Here is a 23,029-nt window from a genome sequence, read left to right on the forward strand (position 1 = left end):
TTCATTATAAACCCTAGAAATTTGAAATTTCATGAAATCCTAAAATAAAATAAAAGTTAATGGGAAATAAAAAAATGACAAATAAAAAGGAATACAAGCAAGTAGTAAATAATAGATGGATGGTGAACTCCCCATTTCAGAAGTATATGAGTTTTATAAAGAATGAGAAAATTTGCTGAAAGAAAATATAATAAAAATTCATGAATCTTTGAGTTAGAGTTCTTGGTGAAATTTAGGGGAAATGCAAATTTTTTTGTGATTGAATTAAAAGGATATGAATAAGTTTAATAGATGCAAAATTATGGAAAAATTAAGAATAAATGGTGGTGGCAAGGAGGGTTTAATGGCTGACCAAGAGAGATAGATTGATCATGAGTTGTTTAATTTGAGTAAATGTTGTGAATTTTATGCTATTAGTATGTATTATTATGTGGAAGAAGACTTTAAATGAATTGGATTATGTTAACCAATTGTTGTTGAAATTTTAGTTTATAGAGAATTCATTTTTTAAGAAAATTGTTTGGAAATTGGGTTAATTAGTTTTAATTCTTCTAAATTATTAAGTACTAATGTGTGTTGAGCATGTGTGATGATTTGAAATAAATCAAATTAATGTATTTAGAAAAAGTTGAATTTCTAATGTGCTTTGATTTATGATTTGATGATATATTGATTATATGAATAATGTATGTTATATTTTGAGTTTTGTGTGTGTGTGTGTGTGTGTTTTGAAAGAAAAATAAGGTGTAAGGTCAATTATGGAAGAATTTTAAGAAAAGGGGATAATTGTTGTGGGATTTTATGAATGTTGTTAATTATGTTTATTGAGAAAAATAAATTGAAAAAAATGTTCGAACTATATATACTTTGAAAGTATAAGTTAGTAAAGTTTATGTTAGAACATATAAGAATGTGTATGAAAATTGGTAATATGCAGAGAAAAACAATAAAATGAATAACTTGGAAATTAATGGAAGTTAATTTTATTTAAACTAATTTCTAATATAGTAGATTTATTTAACTATAAGTGACTTTGATCGGGAAGATAATGAATTAAATTTGAGAAGTTAATGAAAGAATTTATAAGGTTATAATGTGTATATTGAAATGAAGATAATCTAATATAGTAGATTTATTTGCAGCTGCATTGCACACTGTTGGACATGAAAAATAAAAAAATTATGCACTTAACATTAAAATGGATGAGACATCCACTTTTCACGTATTTTAAAAAATCATGTTTTTATATATATTGATGTTTTCTAATAAGGTTTTTGGCTTTTACTTGTTTTCTTCATGCTATAAAAAATACAAAAAAATTAACATTACTAATAAATGAGTCATATTTCCTGTATTGTGTAAATGATACAATTTTAGTTATTCAATTATTCATATATAATCAATTGATTAATAATTTAACTATACTATCATAATTTTATTTACTTACTATTATAATCAATTTGAATAAAAATATTAGCAGATATCTTATCCATAAAATTGTTTAACCTAACTTTATATATAAAATTTTATAGTGTTATATTTTTTTTCCAACTTGGTATCAATATCTAAGTTTCTTTTTATCTATTGGAATTGAATTAAAAAAAAATATCCTGAAAGTAAAATGAAAATTTAGTAATTTGTTTTATAAAAAAACATATAATATATTTAATTTTTTCATGCATATTGAGTATAAATTTTTATTTATTCTCTATTTTATAAAGACATACTACTATATCATTTCATTAAAAGAAAAGACTTCATTGAAAATTAATAAGCAATAAAATAATACATAAATAAACTTGTATACTATCATAAATTTCTAAACAAGTTGAAATATCTTGATATGAGTCGATCTAACATAAGAGATGAGTTTCTTGATTTCTCTGCTTTTATATCTTATATAAAAAAGTATTCAATATACATTTTAAATTAAAGCTTATGGTATAAGGAAAAAATTTTATAATAAATTTATGTCAAGAAATTGTGATTCAAAGAATTTAGTTGAAAAGCTTTCCTTGTATTTTTCTTTTCTTTTCAACTTGGTATCAATATTTTGATTTTTTAGATTTTTATATGAAGAAGTGATAAGATGACCCAATATATATGTTTAATTGTTTAATAAATGTCAAGATTAATCTAGTAAAATTTAAAAATATTGACACATAAACAATCTATATATCATGACCATACACCACTTCGAGTTTTTATTTATTTTGAGTATCTTGCATGTAGCAAAGAAGAAGTATAAAAACATTATGCACTTAAAAATAAAATGGATGAGATATCCACTTTTTGTGTATTAAAAAAATCATGTTTTTATATATCAATTATGAATTTTATGGAGAATTGTTTGCTAGAGTAAATTTTTAATTTGTTGATTTTTGTGATTAGGTTTCTAGCTTTGTCCTTGTTTTCTTCAAACTATAAAAAACCCCCCCCCCAAAAATAACATTATTAATAAATAAGTCATATTTCTTGTACTCGTGATACAATTTTAATTATTTGATTACTCATATATCATCAATTGTTTAATAATTTACCTATATCATAATTTTATTTCTCTTCTATCATACTCTTTATAATTATATGTATTTGAATAAAAATATTAGCAAATCTCTTACCCATAAAACTGTTTAACCTAATTTGTTTTATAAATTTATAGTGTTTTATTTTTTCCAACATGGTATCGATATTTAATTTTTTTAATAAATTTTAATTGAATTTTTTAAAAAATTGATCTAAAACTAAAATAAAAAAAGATTTTTTTAAATAAAAATATAGAATATTTTTTATTTTTTTAATGCATATTGAATTGAAATTTTTATCTATCCTATATTTCTTAAAAAAAAATACTATGATATCATTTGATCTTATAATCTCATTAAAAAAAATATTTAATTGAAAAATAATAGGCAATTAAATAATATACAATTACACTTGTATACTATTGTAATTTTTTGAACAACTTGAAACATCTTGATATTAGCTGATCTAGTATAAGAGATGAATTTCTTGATTTTTCTGATTTTATATCTTACCAAAAAAATATCCAATATACATTTTAAATTAAAGAACTCTATTGGTTCAAGAAAAAGGTATTTATAATAAAATTTATGTCAATAAATTGTGATTCAAAGTATTTACTTTAGTTAAAAACTTTCCTCATATTTGTTTTCTTTTTTCAACTTGGTTTCAATATTTTGATTTTTCAGTTTTTCATATGTAGAAGTGATAAGATGGACCCAATATATGTGTTTAATTATTTTAATAAATATCAAGATTTTATTTATTAAAATTTAAAAATATTGACACATAAACAATCCACATGTCATAACCATAGAACCAATTAGAATTTTATTATTTTGAGTATCTTACAAAGAAGAAGGATAAAAAAACTAGGCACTTGACATTAAAATGGATGAGATATCCACTTTTTGTGTATTAAAAAAATTCATGTTTTAATATATCAATTATGTATTTAATGAAGAACATGTTCCTCCGCTAATTGTTTAGTTTGATGATTTTTGTTGTAAGGTTTAAGCTTTTCACTTGTTTTCTTTGAACTATAAAAAAATGAAATAGAAATAAAATTACTAACAAATAAATAGTATTTCCTGTATTGCATAGGTGATACAATTTTATTTATTGATTATTTGTATATAATCAATTATTTAATAATTTAAATATACTATCATAAATTTATTTGTATGCTATTATAGTCTATTCAAATAAAAATATTAACGGATATACATAAAATAGTTTAACCTAACTTTTTTTTATATAATTTTATAGTGTTTTATTTTTTTCCAAGTTGATATATCTAAGTTTCTTTTTATCTATTGAAATTGAATTTTTTTAAAAATATCCTGAAACTAAAATAAAAAATATTGACACATAAACAATCCATATGTCATAACCATAGCAACACTTTGAATGTTAACCATTTTGAGTTTCTTACACGTGTCAAAGAAGAAGAATAAAAAATTATGCACTTAACATTAAAATTGATGAGATATCCACTATTTATGTATTAAAGAAATTCTATAGTTTTGCTATATAATAAATATAGATATTTATATCATTTTATGTTAGAAATTAAAAAGGTATATTTACTTATCACAAAACCCATTAAGTTATAAGTTACCCTTATTTTTCATTTAATTAGCTACACGGTAAATGATTTGGCACTTGATGTACATATTAGGCATATAAAATGAACAAGTATATAAGATATGAGATTTATTTTTTTACAAATATAGGATGCATAAATAATTTATTCTTATAATGGAACAATTTATTTTTTAATTTATTATTAGTTCTTAAGCAATAAGAATCCTAATAAAAAACTAAATTATCAACAAATAAAATAATTGAAATGCTATCTTACATGGCAACACTAAAATCAAGATAAATATCTAAAATAGTATTATAATAATATCTAAAAATTATCCTAAACATGAGATTTAAGAAATATCAAAATATATCATCTACATGATTCTAAAATAAATTCTAAAGCTCTAAAAAAAACCCCCAAGATTCCTAGTCTCTCCCTATGATCTCTTGATGAAAATCTCAAGTGTTTAACAGGAAAGTCATAATATTAAATTATCAATCCTAACATCCTTCATCTACAAATTCATTTATTTTTATGTTTTTTTAAAAATTAAAATTTATTTTTATTTAAAATTATTTGTTTAGTATTTTAAAATTATTTTAATGTGTTAATATTAAAAATAAAATAAAATTATTATTTTAATATATATTTTAAAAAACAATTAACACTACAACAAACGCTACCGAACATCTTTAACGAAACGATAATTACCCCCATCATTCTCGTTAGCGTAAACCCATACCAAATAAAAAATCTGTCCTATGGGTGACAAAGACTTGTTAGTGCTGAGTGAATTGGGTCATCTGCTCCTTGTCCTCTTTACGCAAAGTCAAGAAAAGACTGGGTGTACAGCTTGAATTGAGCGCTTTCCAGCCTGCGTTTAGAAGCACCGTCAGATCAAACAATTCGGTTATCAACTTCAACTAAGATTCTGAATTTTTAAAGTACAATATATTTACTTGCTGTCCAATTTGGTTCTACCTACCTGCCTTGTATCCACGTAACAATTTTAAATCCATTTTTAAAACTTGTTTTTCCTGAAAACAGATGTTCTTACACTTAGAAACTGTTTGAGAATCTGTTTTTAAAAAATTAAAAATTTTCTTATTTGTTAAAATTTAATATAATTTGTATGTTTTGAATTATTTTAATGTACTGATGTTAAAAATAATTTTTTAAAAATAAAAAAACATCATTGACATATATTTTAATATGAAAAGTTATTTGAAAAACAACCGCTACCACACTATCAAACATACTCCTCAAACTATGATGTTTTTTACCACATAACTATTAAATCAACAAATAATTAATATTACATGGAAATAAAATATTTAAAAGCTTCTTTATAATAAACCTGAGAGGCTCTTTAAAACCTAGAAATCTTAGATTTTTGCCGTATCCTCTCGGAACCCTAATTGTGATATAAATAACTGAACACGTTTCCAAGATCATTGCCAATAGGATCAAGCCCTCTTCTCTTTCCTTCAGAACGCATTCTCAAATCTAGAGTAAGATCCTTTTTATTTGTGAATGATGGGGCGGCTCATTAAAATATCGAAACTTGTCGAGAAATCCTTAACGCAGAGTGTTCTTCCATAGCCCAAAGGAATACAAGGACCGTGGCTTGGCTCGGTTGCTGTTCTACTTTTCTCAACCATTTCTCTAATGGTTCCTTTTGCGCATATCCAACATCATTTTTTTATTTTCAAGAAACGAGTCTAACCAACCTACATCACCCAAATGATCACAGAGTTCTGCCAATTAACTTGACTTGCTAACAGTATTAACTTTTTCTTGTTTGCAATTGCTGCATGCTAGTATATATATTTTGCTACTATCAATACGTTGCTTTTTATTTTTTTTTTGATGTTAACAAAGTAAAAAATATAAAAAATCAGTCCAAAAAATATTTTAAAAAATAATACAGTTTGGCAAGTCGCGAGCCTTGTATGCGAGTTGCGAGTCGCATGCGACTCCTAAAAATATAATCAGACTAATTTTTTTTCATACTCTCAACTTCCTACTACAAAAATACTTAATTCAAACACACCACAAACTTTATAATTCAGAAACACAAGTCTTAACTCATTCATCTCCCCGGCACAATTAAAAAATCAACACGCATCACAGCTCATCAAATATAACAATTTATACTTAAATACAACAAAAGATGACATGGAATTTTATCTTTAACTCATCAAATATCTTTAATTATGAATACCTAATTCATAACTCATACTTAAATACAATAAAAGATGACATGAAATTTTATTAAATTTGAACTAAATTTATAATTCTTAAAACATTAAAGCATACAATTTAACTACATCTAAAAATCATCTCGGCTCGTGGATAGGTCTGGAGCGGTCATGGATGGGTCATGAGCGCTCATGGATGAGCCTGGAGCTTTCGTGGATGGGCCTACACCACCCCAACTTATCCATCTCGACGACAAGCCTGTGGTGCCCATGTAGGGTTCAAAACCAAAATAGCCTTTGTGGATGAGCCTGGATTGTTCATGGACCGACCTACCTGCCTCCCTAGCTATATGTTCTTGTCCACGATAAGCGATCTCATCTTTTGTTAAGGCCACTTTGAGACGCTTAGCCTCCCTAGCCTCTTTAATTCCAACGTGACACAAATTGAGTGAATTGGTGGCTAGAGCACATGCCATCTCATCAATGCCTTCGAAGATAGAGGATGTTGCTCTTCGAGCCTTTTATAATAAGAAGTGAATCTAATTAATAAAAAAAATTTTTAGCACTCATTATCTATAATAAAAGTAATCATCATTTAATAAATGTTATATATGAAAAATATTGTATACTAATCGATTCTACCTCGACTATTGAGGCTCGTAACATATAAAATTACATGGATGCTTTGGGAAACGTGATCATATAGGTGTAATAAATCGACATGTTATGGGCAAATATCATCTCAAATAGGTATCTAGATCAATTGTTAGTTATCGCTCCATAAATAGTCAATCTCTCATGGCATCCCAAGGATCCATGTAAGCTGTATGAATCACCGGCCAATTTCCTTTTCCCTTACCCTGATGCCTGATATTATGTAACTTATCACTGATATCAACATAATTCGAAACGTGCTAAGATAGACCATAAGATAGACCAAACTACCATATTACCCGATTATGGCAATGCATCTCAATTATGTCAAAACAATGCTGCAGAACCTGTGCCAACCACCAATCATCCCCCTCTCGGTATACGAATGAAGTTGATAATATCAAATCCTTTATTTATGACTTCCATACAGTATTAAGACATGAAAGACATATAATATAAAACAAGTCAAAACTAAAAAATTGATGCCCAATTAAAAAAATACAATACATTATTAAAAACCATACTTGATAAAGTTGTTGTATGTCTAACTTGTCCTGGTATAACTCGTGGAAGGAGTGAGACTTCAAGTGAAATGTCTAGTCTTGTACCATTTAACATGACAAGTCATAAAATTAGTACTTTTTTGCATTTGATTTATATAAATAATGTATTATTTAAAATTTATTATTACCTAGATCCTATAGATATGCCTTTAGGTGTCAAAGTCGAACATATTATTATCCTAACTCTTTAAATGTCCAATATAAAGATGTTTCCATGACCAGAGCTGTATTAATTTATATTTAATGTTCTATTTTAGTATTTAAAATGAAATTAACTATCACAAACAAAATAAATTATTCTATGAAAAACAATTAAAATAATTATACCTGAAAAAATAGTAGATACCTGACTATTTGTCTCCTCATCTTTAGACATGCTTTACATAGCTTCTAGTATTGATATGCAAGTTTGCCCCTCAACTATAACTATTAATGACTCAAAATTTATTCACAATTATTTAAACATTTAAAATTAGATCGATTTTTTTTCCTATTAAAGTCTAGTTAACTAACCTCTACGCCCCAAATATCCTCAAAATTATGTTGAGCCTGCATGTATAAAATCAAAATATCATCTAGACTTGGCTACATAGCTAAGTGGTCATGTCGGTCAACATTACTAGAAGCAGATGCATCTCTTCTAGTTTGAACCATTTATACCTTGAGGCCCTATCAAAATAATTTGTTAGCATTGCAATATAATTAAACATGAAATTTCTAGTTAACAATTTATTAATATCGTGGGGTTAATGAACAAAACCTAATGATAACATGATCAATGAAAATCCAAAATTCATCAATTTTCACCATAAATAACAAAATTATTAACCCAATTGATGTATTTCATAACTAATTATCATATTTTTATACCTAATTCAATAAAATCCCTGATTTAATCTAAAAAGATCCTAACTCGGTTCCTAATTCACAATCGATAACAACCCAAGATCATCGATTTTATTAAGAAAAAATAACTTAAATTGATATATTTTCTATCTAATTAACCTAATTTAAACCTAGTTCACAAAAACTTTATCCCCCTTAAAAATGCCTAATTTTATCATGTACAAAAACTTTTTAAACATTCCATAGAATGACGTGTGGTCATTATTGGTGACATATGGATTCACATGCTAGCGAGGATTGGAGAGCGTGACCTACTAGATTGGGTATGTCTTTTTCTCATCTTTATTCCTATTTTAGCAGTGAAGTCTATTGCCACCCAAGAAGCCAAATTAGTGTTTAGGTGTGTTTAGTGTTTGGTAGTGCGTGTGAGAGATTTATTTCAACTAGTATTTCTTTTGTCTAGTCTTTCATCTTCTACTTGAAACCTTAATTTATAGTATGAAGAACTCTTTTAAAATAGAAAATAAAATAAATAAATTAATATAAAATATTTAAAGATCTCTTTTGTTCTTTTCTTTTCAAATGAGAATTTTAAATCTTGGAAATCTTGTGGTCGAAGATCAACTTTTTTCCATTATTGAATTATATAGGATCTTTTTTTTCCTAAGCTTCAATGAGATTCATAATTAGTAATTCTCTAAATATCTTCATGAAAACTTTACATGTATTCAAAGTTAACTAAATCTTTCTAGTTTTGTATTTTTCTTTATCATTATGAGAGAAAGTGTTTTAGAATTTGAGGCAAGAGAAAAAATTAAAGGAGCTAGTAAGAGGTATTATTGGCCATAATTGAAAAGTGATATTGATAAAGCTCTAAATATTGTTATATTTACTAAATTTTCAAAGGCTAATCATACAATAAAGTTTATATATGCAAAATCATTATATTGGAAGATGTATCCATGGATTTATATTTGGCTTCCCTTGCATTTAAAGGGAAATGAATTATGTCTTTGTTTTTTATGACATGTATTCCAATATGGTTTTATTTTATTCCATGCAAAAAAATAATTAATGCATCTAGTATGAGGAGATTATTTTTCAAAGAGGTTGTTTGTCTTTATGGTACCTAAATCTGTTACTTTTGGTAAGGATACAAAGTTCTTTATTCATTTTTGAAGGACTTTATGAAGGATGTATGATTTTCATTGAATTTTAATAATACAACACTTTCTCAACAAATACAAAAACTTAGTCACTTTACAAATCCTTTGAAAATATAATTAGAAACGAATTTAGAAAAAAACCAAAATAATGTGATTTGACACTTCTTAAAGAGGAGTTTATATATAGTAATGTAATACAAACTAATATAACAAGAAAAGCTTCATTTAAGGTATGCTCATGCTATAAACTAACCTATTAAAACATCTCTTCTCACACTAAACAATGTGATCCATCACCACTAGAGGCTATTATCCTGGATAATTACCCTTATTATAGATTGCATAGAGTATTCCTATATATTCCCACCTCTCCACGCAAGTGGACGTGGCTCGTGGGTATATAAACTCCTATAAATCATTAGATAAGAGGGAGACAGAACTCACTCACAAACATATAAAGAGCTCATTTTATTATAGTAACTTCCTATAATTGGACACATAATATTTTCATTGCTATCCTTGAAATAGAAAGAAAAAAACAAGACTCTCTCTATTGGCTTGTATTTTCTTGTTCCAATTGCTTTTGTTTTTCAGGAAAATTATTATCCCTTGATAAAATGAAAACGGGTTACATTATTTGGGCTAATTAGTCTCAACTATTTGACAATAGCATTTGTGTAGTCCTTAAAATGACAAACAAACACTTGAATTGACTTTGGGTTTACAAGGGTAGATATTATCACTATTATCCTTAAATTATATATTTTTAAACTATTGCTTATGTGGCATTAAATGTATCAAGTGTGTGTTGATTTGGTGCTTAAGTAAAAATAAATAGAAGAAAAAGTTTCATTGCATTGATGTGTAAATGATTTTTTATGAAAATTTTTAAAAATAAAAGTAGTTTTTTAAAAACAACAAAAAGTGATTTTTTTTGGTATCTTCATGATGTTATGTTATCAATATTATCATGTACAATTTTTTTTTAAACAAATATAGATATGAATGACACATTAAAATTCCTAAGAATGTAGACATAGAGGGGGACGAAAAATTCTTGAACTAGAAGGTCCAGGAAGGGGAGGAAAATATATACATATCACTCATTTAAGCTTAATACATCCTTTTTTCTTATTGGAGTGTTGTTCTCATTTTTGCTTTATTTATGCTCTCATATTCTATTATTAACAGACATTTGTTCATGAACCCTTTTTCTAGACAATCTCATTAAAGTCCTGTGATTTATAGCTTGAGCAAGAATGTGGTATGCCTATAGTTAAAATAGTGAAGTTCACCCTCAATTCTTAAGCCGATTCCATAGGCAAATCATAAACTCAGTTCCTATCAGGTTCATTACTTGCAGCAACTACTAACCACATTTGAGATCATAAGGACAACGGGTCAAAATGTCTTCGCTAAATTTTTAAACTATGTTAGCATTATATGTCTCCTACAAAACAAAAAAGGAAGTTAAATTCCTAAATTAGATAAGGGAATTTCAGATTATTGATGCAAATAAATAATCTTAAACCATTAAGTATAAAGCTAAAAGGTGTGGGGAAAACAATGTTTCCCCATACCCATTAGCACTGTGGATTACAATAGTAATCCATAGTATTTTATTTTTTGTGCATTTTGTCCCCTTTTAAGAATATGCATAATATTTTTTCTAATTCATATAGGATGAATAACTTTTTCTTGATCACTCAAATACCTTTATATAGTTTATATTATTCACATATCTGCTCATTTGTTATCCTTAATAAAGGTAACATATTGTCAAAATAAAAACACAAAATTCACTATATAAAATAAATTAGTAATGTCAAGTATAATGATCACTTACACAACTATCAAATGAGCTTTTTCATGGACACAGATGACATCCCCGTATAAAATTCTCATGTGAGCTAGTTAAGTGTATATGTCATTTGACAAACACCTATTTATTAGTTCTAGATATTCATCACACCTAAATTTATGAGAACAATTGTTCCTTTCATAAGGCAAAGAACATATATGTATCGGTCTCAACAACTTTAATTAATGTCCAGTATTAATAAAGTATTGATCAAGAACATTTAGGAACAATGTTGTGATGCAATAGAAATTCTCATAATTATAACCAATTTGTAATTTTTTTTGTAAAATATTTTTATCCCAAGAACTTTATATTTACTATAAATTTGTTAATAAGATATAAATAAATATTAAAGTTAAAGAATTTCTTTATTGATAATAAATATGTTTTGCATTAACAAAGGCGGTATTATATGTAACAAATTGATTAGCTACATGTATGGAATCTACACTAACAATTATGGCAGACGACTACCTTACATATCATCTTCATTTTAAAGACATTCTCCTCCTTGTATTATTTGTTATGGAATAAGAACCTTGGTTGAAGGCTTGTAGAAGCAACGGTCCATTATACAAGAAGAATGTATCTAAGCTTAGACAGTGACTCTACCATAATGTCCATGTCCATCCTTGCATCGCTCAAGCCTCCTGCTAGGGGAAGTCCCTTAATTAGTCCATTTGGTATGCTTTAGTTTATTAGGCGGTAAATATCCCTGAAACTAATTTTCCATAAATGTTTTACTTTCTAAGGGAAAGAGAGAGAGACACATGTAAGATTATATTAGTTCTGATTTTAGAGAAAATAAAAATTGACTTGAAATTTAAAAAAAATAAGAAAGTAAAAATAATTTTTCCAATTTTTTAATTTATTTACCATCGAGAATTTTTTTTTATCATTTTTTAACTTTTAATTCAAATAAAAAGAATTTATTTTAAGAAGTAAAAACAATAATAAAATGATTGAAACTTTTTGTTAAATTCTTATTTATTTTTGTTATCTAAAACATACTAGTAAATACTGCCACGATCATTTTAGTCTTGCAAATCTAGAGATGGTCTAATAATATTCAATAGTAACATACTTGATGATAATAAATATTGAGTATTTTTATGTAATCCATAATTTCTAACTTTTACAATTATTTTCTAAGGTTATCTTTGGATTTTGAAGGAAAACAAAAAACAATTATAAATTAGAAGATTTGAATTGAGTTAGAAGATTTTAAAATTAACTACACTATTAATTTTTTTTTTCATATTCTTAATAATTTTTTATATTTTAAAAAAATAATTCAATCTGCAACGGAGCAGTGGCAAATACACTGGCTATTACCCGAGGACCGTGAAACTAATATGTTTCTTTCCTCAGTTTTGGCCACCCACCACGATCTGCATATGAGTTCTCGGAGTTTAAACTTTCAACTTATCACGAGGAGGACCATGGAGCTGGTGTGTTTCTTTCCTTGGCTTTGGTCAACCACCACGATCTGCACAAGAATCTCCCTTCGCTAGCAAACTGGCCATGATCGTGAACTGGTTGGCTTGAGCTGGCATATTAATTGCTGCATTATCACGAGGTCCCACTAACAACTTTCTACACAGCAGAAGCTGCGAAAACAAAGTTTCTTAGTAGCTGCTTAGATCAGAAATCTACACATGGAATCGAGTGAGCGTCGGGCTTTTGAGACTCTGTTTCTGTGTTTTTTTCCGCCATGAATTGGCCATGTCCCTATCGCTGTTTGCATCAGGCAGAAAAACGTCAGCTTCAAGATTTTATTTATGTCCTCAGGCATGTGGTCCCTGCGACGTGAGAGTTCTTCGCAATCCTCTAACATGCTCTAAATAACCGACTCAAAGTTGTTGGTCCTTTTTGTCTAATTAGTTGAAACATGTGATTTTTCGAGACAAGTTATGAGAAACTTCTGCTTTTTGAGCTACTTATTTTATTATTCATTTTGTAAACATTAAAAAAACTTGCTCGTTATAATTGGTAAAGTGTAGTAGTTACATTGTATCTATCATTTTTTTTCTTATATATCTTTAACATTATTTGGACCCTCCTCTTTGCTTGCTCTTCAAGCATACCTTACATGGATAAAGGCACCTGTAGTTACATCTTTAGCCTTTAGGGTGTTATATACCCCAACACCATTAGTCTCTTTTAAATAGGTCATCTAGGTATTTCTAAGGCTGATAAGTTAGTTGAAAGGTTGAAGATGAACTCTAGAACTTGTTAATATTAGATATCATGAGCACCCGCAAAACAAGTTCTTTATATAGTATAGGGGATCTTTTAATGATAAAGTTGTATGTGTTTGTAAAGGTATAACAAATGTTAAGAGATTTAAAAGGAGAATGTGAACTCTTTATATGTTTGTGAGTGAGTTCTATCTGCCTCTTATCTAATGATTTATAAGAGTTTATATACCCACGAGCCACGTCCACTTGCGTGGAGAGGTGGGAAAATATAGGAATACTCTATGCAATCTATAATAAGGGTAATTATCCAGGATAATAGCCTCTAGTGGTGATGGATCACACTGTTTAGTGTGAGAAGAGATGTTTTAATAGGTTAGTTTATAGCATGAGCATACCTTAAATGAAGCTTTTCTTGTTATATTAGTTTGTATTACATTACTATATATAAACTCGTCTTTAAGAAGTGTCAAATCGCATTACTTTGATTTTTCTCTAAATTCGTTTCTAATTATATTTTCAAAGGATTTGTAAAGTGACTAAGTTTTTGTATTTGTTGAGAATGTGTTGTATTATTAAAATTCAATGAAAATCATGCATCCTTCATAAAGTTCTTAAAAAATGAACAAAGAACTTTGAATCCTTACCAAAAGTAACAGATTTAGGTACCATAAAGACAAACAACCTCTTTGAAAAATAATCTCATCATACTAGATGCATTAATTATTGTTTTGCATGGAATAAAATAAAACCATATTGGAATACATGTCATAAAAAACAAAGACATAATTCATTTCCCTTTAAATGCAAGGGAAGCCAAATATAAATCCATGGATACATCTTCCAATATAATGATTTTGCATATATAAACTTTGTTGTATGATTAGCCTTTGAAAATTTAGCAAATATAACAATATTTAGAGCTTTATCAATATCACTTTTAAATTATGGCCAATAATACCTCTTACTAGCTCCTTCAATTTTTTCTCTTGCCTCAAATTCTAAAACACTTTCTCTCATAATGATAAAGAAAAATACAAAACTAGAAAGATTTAGTTAACTTTGAATACATGTAAAGTTTTCATGAAGATATTTAGAGAATTACTAATTATGAATCTCATTGAAGTTTAGGAAAAAAAAGATCCTATATAATTCAATAATGGAAAAAAGTTGATCTTCGACCACAAGATTTTCAAGATTTAAAATTCTCATTTGAAAAGAAAAGAACAAAAGAGATCTTTAAATATTTTATATTAATTAATTAATTTTATTTTCTATTTTAAAAGAGTTCTTCATACTATAAATTAAGGTTTCAAGTAGAAGATGAAAGACAAGACAAAAGAAATACTAGTTGAAATAAATCTCTCACACGCACTACCAAACACTAAACACACCTAAACACTAATTTGGCTCCTTGGGTGGCAATAGACTTCACCGTTCAAATAGGAATAAAGATGAGAAAAAGACATACCCAATCTAGTAGGTCACGGTCTCCAATCCTCGCTAACATGTGAATCCATATGTCACCAATAATGACCACATGTCATTATATGGAATGTTTGTGCCTCTTTTATTTTAGTATATTTCCAACAACATCGAGAGTATTTTATAACCCTTAATATGGCTTAAATCCCATTTTATTTTTTATTTTGTATGCATAAACTTATATATTTGAAGTATGGGGTCCATACTGGTATGGCAACCCTATAGTTGTGAAGTCATCAAAGATTTATCCTTTGAGATATGATAAGGTTGGAATCAATACCATGAAATGGGGTTTAAAGCATGAGTTGAAACAAGATTATTTGAGGAGTAATTGTTTAGCCTTAATGTACAAATTTTATGTGTGGATGCATATGTATGTTTTTAGTTTCTTGAAATGCATAAACATAATGAAATAGTAATTTTAAAATTTTTTATGAGTTCCAAGATTCTCATTAGACAATCTAGGGTTTTAAAGATCATATCTTTCTTTTGAAGTTTAAACAACTCTTTGAGGTTAGGTTGTCACAAATCATAAGTCGTTTAATTGTCTAGTCTTCAATAGTAATCCATATAGAAATCATTAAAACTCTTTTAGAAGAGAGAGACAATTATATCTTAAGTGCTAGCTTTTTTTTAAAAAAAATTAAAAGGTGTATCTCTATTTAATAATATTTAGTTTATATGGAAATCCTGATAATCCCATTAATGGAAAAAAAAATCACTTTGTCTTTTTTTAAAAAATAATGTATATTATTTTAGGATAATTTTAGAAATTTATACAATCAAGTCTCTATTTAATGTTTTTTGTCTAAAATTGTAATCTATTGTATAAATTACATTCTAATTCTCAATTTCTAAAACTTATGTACAACTAAGTTTCATTTGATTAATTATTCGAGTTTAATTTCTTACCAGATATTTTTAATGTGTATGACCCATTAGGTTCCTAATATTTTGGCCCAAATAAAATCACAATCCTAAATAAATAAGATTAAATAAATTAAATAATTTAACTACCCATTCAATAAATTGATTGATTTATATTTTAATATCAAGTGCATCATCTAGTGACACGATCAAATGATTGATGTCTTCTCCTAAATGTAGGAGTGCCAAACTAATAAATAATCTGACAAGAGCGGGGTCAATCCATAGAGAGGTTAATTATACAAAACCATAAATAATAAAAGAAATAGAGTTAAAGAGAACTTTGAGATGTGATATTCCTATAAAGATTAAATAAAGATAAAATAATTGACAAGGTTAGAGTATCCACTAATGGTATTTCAAATAATTACAGTCCAAACTCTTTTTATTACTCAATTAGAAACCATATACAGAGAAAGTTCCAACCAAATGATTTATCATTAATGACTCATTTTAATTTATTAACATGATCATATTAATTACCTTATTTGAGTAACGTCAATGCTTGTAAATGTTGTCAAGTATTTATGGTGCTAACTTATGTCAACAATAAATCGAGATCTTTTCATAACATAGGTGTCGATTATCCATACAGTAGGCTATAAAATAATCAAGTATTTGTTATGTCAATGATTGTATACCATGAATCTAGACTCACTACTTAACAAGTAAGGTATTAAGATTAAGTAAGATAATAATTATTAAACATGTTAATATCAAATGTTTTTTTAATATAAATATTAAAGTCCATGTTGAGTTTTTACATGCTTATTCTTACACCATTAATGTAATCTTTTCACCTTGACAAAAAATAAACTTAGCTATACATAATAAAGAAGAAAAACATAAATAAATAAAATAAGAACATAACTATGATATAAATTAATTAAGTATAGTAAAGGAAATGATAAGTATAAATAAGATACTAATAAGAATATAACATGAAATAAAATTTGAACATTAGAAAAATACGAAGAAAAAAAAAGCAAGAGCATGATCTTGATCTAAAAACCAAGATGTCTAAATATATGGCAAATGTCTTTTTTTATAGGCCAAAATTTAAAACTATTAATTTGGTGGCTAACTATTGTTTTGGTTGCTAACTATTACTTTGATGGCTAAATAAAATGCCAATGATAACATCACCATTTGAACATATGATCTTCATGAAAGTTGTGGATATTTGGCTCAGTGTTCCAACAAAAAATAAATGGACTCACTTGAACTTCTAGAACTCAAGATATAAGTTGAACACCGAATAATGTTTGGGATGTAAGACAGATTCAAACTTCTCTTTTGTTACTAAGATTCGAACTTCAAAACGACAGTATTGAATCTTGAAATCTTCATGAATGTTTTAAGAATATGTTTTACATTTCCATCTAGAGAAAACACACCTAAACCCAAAGTCTACAGGTCTAGTTATAACCCAAAAATCAAATGATGTTCCAGTTTGACTTGAACCAACCCAACTAGAATTTCTTCTTTAAACTTAGCCCTCCTTTTATTTTCCCAATTTCAATAGTTAAACACATTAATCAATCCTATAAAATTGTAAGATATGTCTATTTTACAAACCTACATTTAAAATGAACATTTACCATAAATTAAAAATATCTTATATTATCATACTTGTTATTATAAAACATGTTTAAGTTAGGAAATTTAATGATACTTCAAGTACAATATTATGATATAAAACCTTAATAAAAATATACTTTTAAGTACTTATCATCTAGCAATGTGTCACGATCCTCCAAATATTAAGAAAGTCATATATAGCTTGACTTAACTTTTTAGTTATCAGTTTCTTAGTGTAATTATTATTCCTTTAACAAGAATGTTTTGATTTAGACATTGGAGCATTGAGAATGTTTATTATGTGAAATCATATATTTTTTTAACACCATATTTATTGATCATTTAAATAAAATTTAAAACTTTTTTCAAATCTCATTCCATCCTACACAAGAATTTCACAATCAATACTATTTGATAGTGTGTGTGTGTGTGTGTAAAACATTTTATCCAATTCATCTAGGATGATGAATCATCTCTTGATCACTCAAATACTTTTATATTGTTTATTTTATATCTAATATCTAACTATTTGTTACCCTTGATTAAGACAATATATAATCAAAATCAAAACATAGCATTCCTTGTATAAAATAACTAAGCGATCTCAAGTCTAAGGATTACTTACACAATTATTACATGATCTTTTCATAGACACATGTAATCTCTTCATATGAAATCCTCATGTGAAATAGTTTAATGTACACATCATTTGACAAACACCTTCATATTAGTTCTAGATGTCTCTTATACCTCAACTTATAAGAACAATTGTTTCATTTCATAAAAAAAAAACACAATATGTATCGATCTCAACAACTCAAATTAATATTTTATCTTAATAAAGCATTAATGAGGAACATTAGGAACAATACTTTTATACAATAGAAATCCTAATAATGATAACTACTTTATAATTTTCTTCACAAAGCGTTTTTTGTCAAGAACTTTATCTTTACTTTAGACTCATTAATTAAATAATAATGTATATTAAAGATAAATAATATCTTTATTAATAATAAATATATCTTATACAAACAAAATCAGTGTTGCATGTAACCAACTGATTGGCTACAACCATATACTCTAATAGTTTGCTCGTTGTGAAATTTATGTCATAATAAAGATATTCAAAAAATTTTATTTTATTAAATAAATGATAGGATTATTTTCATATACATATAAAAAAAGAGTTTTGTTGTTGCTTTCCTTTGTGTGATTGTTTTGGGTTTTTATGTAATAAGTATTGATTGTATTCGTTATCTAAGAATTAACCCATAGATGGTAAGATCCTTATATCGGTCATGTCCTTCAAAAATTTAAATATATTGGAAATGGTTGATACATGACTTTATTTTTAAAATATTGTTTTTCATTGTATGTGTGAATTTAGATATGTGAGTTCAAGAGTGTCTTAGACAATACCCTTTTGATCAACTTTCTCAACTATCTAGCAAATTGTTATCTTACTAGTAGAGTCATCTTTAAGGTCAGAGCATTTAATTTTATTAAAAATATATTTTCTTTTAACCTTTGTGAGTAAATTTCTTTAAAGACTTTTTGGTTTCGGGGTTCATTTCTTCATATTGTTATGAGTGAATTTAGGTTGGATTGACATGATTCTATATAAGCTCATTGAGAGTGAGTGATGACATTCAGTTGAACATTACAAAAAAAAAGTTTAAAGTCCAGTTTATCATACACAATCCTCTCATGTCTAACACATGTATTTTGAAAGTGAAGATTGAACCCTACTCTTTATGTTGGAAAATAGGGGTCAAAATATGTTATGATAGATACTCTCTCTTTACTATACTTATGCTACAAAGACATTGAAAAATTCATTTTACTTTAACTTTGTCTAGTAAGTTTGTAAAAAAAAAAAAACAACAAGAGGATTAATAAGTTTTGTGTGAAAGAAAAATTTCATAAGGCTAATGTGCTTTGATTAGAAGAAAAGTGTCATTGGATTTATAGACTTTCTTGACATAAAAAATTTATTAGATTAATGGAATTTATTTAAGGTTATCATATGCTTATACTTTTGATTTGGCGTTATCATGAAAATATGAGATTAAAGAGTGGTGATGAGTTTCAATGATGTTAGTTTATCGAGGGATAAAAAGTGATTTGATTCTTTTTTTCTTTTTCAATAAAACAGGTTAGAACAAGAGGTAACCAACCTAAGCATAAAAACAAAGGTCATACATTAAACATGCACTTTTGAACCTTCACTTCTAACACTTTTAGAATGATTAATCATTTCTTAATTCTGTGAGTCCATTATCTCTCATTCTTTTTTTTTCTTTTCAAAGCTTATTATCTAAAATCTTTTACGAGACTTTCTAGTGTAAGTATTGTAATAAAGGGACAACTGTTATAACCTATTTTTGGGTTATTCCCTCAAATTTACCTTTTTTTTCTTTTTAAAATAAAATAAATAATAAAAATAGTAAGAAGACTGGCGATGAGGAAAAGGCTAGCCGAAGAAGGATTTTAGATATGCATAAAATCAAGTTGCAATTTTGAACGAAGTCAGAAACCTAATCGTACCATGTTATGCCCAAAACTGAAGAGACAATGCAAATTCAAAATCAAATTAAATGATTATTGGACAAATATGAATAAAAATTAAATCTAAGGATATAATGGTTCTTAATAGGCCAATTTGATTTAATCATAAGCCAAATTAAAAGTTGAATTATGTTCAAGAATTAATTTAGGTCCAATTAAAGGATTTAATTAGGTGTAAGGACTTAAATATACTTTAAATGGGTCAAATTAATTTTATTAGGGTTTTAATTGGTGAAAAAATAAGTTTAGGAGCCCAATTTGGGCTTAATTGAGAATATTGAAATTTTAGGAGACCAAATTTATTTTTTACCAAGTTAATTGATTCAAATCAAGGGTAAAATTGCAAGAAAAATCAAAAGTTTGGGGTTAATTAAGGGCTAAATTGAAAAAATTCACATCCAAAGATCATTTTGCTAAAGGCTTCGGACTATAGGGGCTCAATTGATTGAAATCAGGGGTGAAATTGAAAAAAATTTAAAGTTTAATGGTCAATTTGTATAAATTCAAAATCAAGGGCCATGATGAAAAAAATGCTACAATTCGGGGTTGATGTTGAAGTTTTTTAAGGGTACAATTACATAAAATTAAAAGTTTAAGGCTAATTAGGGATGCAATTAAAAGAAATCAAAAGTCGAGGGAGTAGATTAAAATTTTATTAAATCGCTAAATTAAAACCTTAAAAGTCAAAATGACATCATTTTATTTATATCAAAATGACGCATTTTTATCAAAATGGCGCCTTTTTTTACCTAAACGGTAAAAAAAAAAAATTGTTCATTTTCTTCATCATTGTTTCCATCGAAAGTTGCTCAGATGACCACTTTTTCAAAGTATTTAATGCTTCATCTCTGAACCAAACCAAACAAACCATACACCACCATGATGGTTTTACACTTAACCATACCTCGGTATGGCTTTTTTTTTTTTTTGCTGATTAACACTATAATGGCCTCGACGCCACTTCAAAGTTACCAACACAAGCAGTTTTTAGCTGCCAACTTTTCATGCCATTATAACAACTTTGGACAAATAGTTGAGATCGTTACAAGTCGAATCAAAGGCCAAGATTTGACACCCAGTAAAGATAATTCATCTTCTACCTCTTATAAATAGGGGTGGATTCCAAGCTTTGAGCAAGAAGAAATCTAAAGCTAAAATTAGGGGAAAATCAGCTCTTTTCCTAGTTTTTTTTTTCTCTCCTCTCAAGCTTTCAACCACTGTTTTCTCCTCTTCCACTATCGAGCCTTCATCGTCATTGCCACCTCCAGCCATACGTCAGACTTCCTTGCACCACCAGGAATGTCGTCAACCTCTCTTCTCCTCTGGCCAGGCAAGCCATCACCTTCCTTTTCTCTTGCCCCCCGGTGGCTATTACGTGCAATGACCAAATAATTCACATGGTTGCTGGGTCAGGCTAGTAACCATATGGGTCGTGGCTTGGACCCGTTCCAACCTCGCCTAGATGGTTGGGCCGAGTCTAGCCCAAACCATAAAATAAAAAGAAAAGAAAAAAAAAGGTTGTTGGGTCGTAAGTCAACCCAACCTAGTTGGGCTAGACCCATTTTAACCAAGCCAATATGGTTGGCCTGGGTCCAACCCACTAAAAAAAAGGGAGACCAAGTCTGTTGGGTTCCCTAACAACTCAACCTAACCCAGCTGGGTCTAGCCCAACCTAATATATTTAATAATAATATAATAATATTTAAAAAATTTTCAAATTTTCCAAATGGGATTTTATAAACATTTGTAGGCCTCTCGCATGTTTTTCCAACTATTTTGCATGATATCAGACTATAGACTTATACTGTAATATACAGATTCAATGTTAATAATACGTAGTTTTCTCCAAAATGTTTCTTTAAAAAGAATTCAAAAATAAATAAATAAATTTTCTCTTTCCAAAAACACAAAAAATATATTCTCTTTATGCATACAGTCAAATCTTAAAAGTTTTCCAAGTATATTTTCATAAAAAAACAAAAATTGTATCTTTCTCATGTTTTTAAAATGCAAAATGGATATCATAACTAGTTTATGATTATCCATTAGGGTTTGACCAAGATATAAAAAACTCATAACAATTATTATGTTCGGAATGTTAGGAAATAGTTATATTTAAGAAATAAATGTGATACTAAAATCCAGGCCTTGGAGTAGTTAAGATTTAATCCAATAAGGTAGAGATTTCCTCACAAAGAGAGATTTATCTTGGACCTTATAAAAAGATCAACGGGCAGAAACATGACCTAAAATAACAATCAAACAACAATGTAGCCTATTTTAGGAAGGATGCACTGGGAGTAATGCGTCTTTCCTTTACATAATCAGTCCCTTACCCAGACTCTCTTAAACCATAGGTTTCCTAGTAATCATAATATTAGGTGACGACTCCTCAACTTTATAACTATAATTTTATGGTTAAACCAAAAACTTATTTTTAACACACTCAAGAGATAGATCCGTCGTTCTCAACATCACACGATACCGTGACAACAACTATAATAAATTACGACTAAACAACTCTATCTAGCCACATGTGGTAAACCTCAACATGTATAACAATAATATAAATAACCTATTTAAATACAATTTACTATTTTTTAAGTACAAAGATATAAAACACACTCGTCATTCTCTTTTCTAATAATTAAACCCTCCACGCAATCCTATTTAGATTCTTGATGCTTTTTCTCATTGATCACATTTGCTAATTTAACCAATTTAGCCATTTGTACTATACATTATTATCCTTTTGTCCACTTCATTAATATAAAAATATGCCATATCAATTAAATTATTCCGTACCTCTTTTCCATTCTCAATTGTTTCTCTCTACTTTCCTTCCCCTTACGTTTCGTCAAA

Source organism: Populus nigra, chromosome 15, assembly GCF_951802175.1.
Source record: "Populus nigra chromosome 15, ddPopNigr1.1, whole genome shotgun sequence".
In the NCBI taxonomy this organism is placed as follows: Eukaryota; Viridiplantae; Streptophyta; class Magnoliopsida; order Malpighiales; family Salicaceae; genus Populus; species Populus nigra.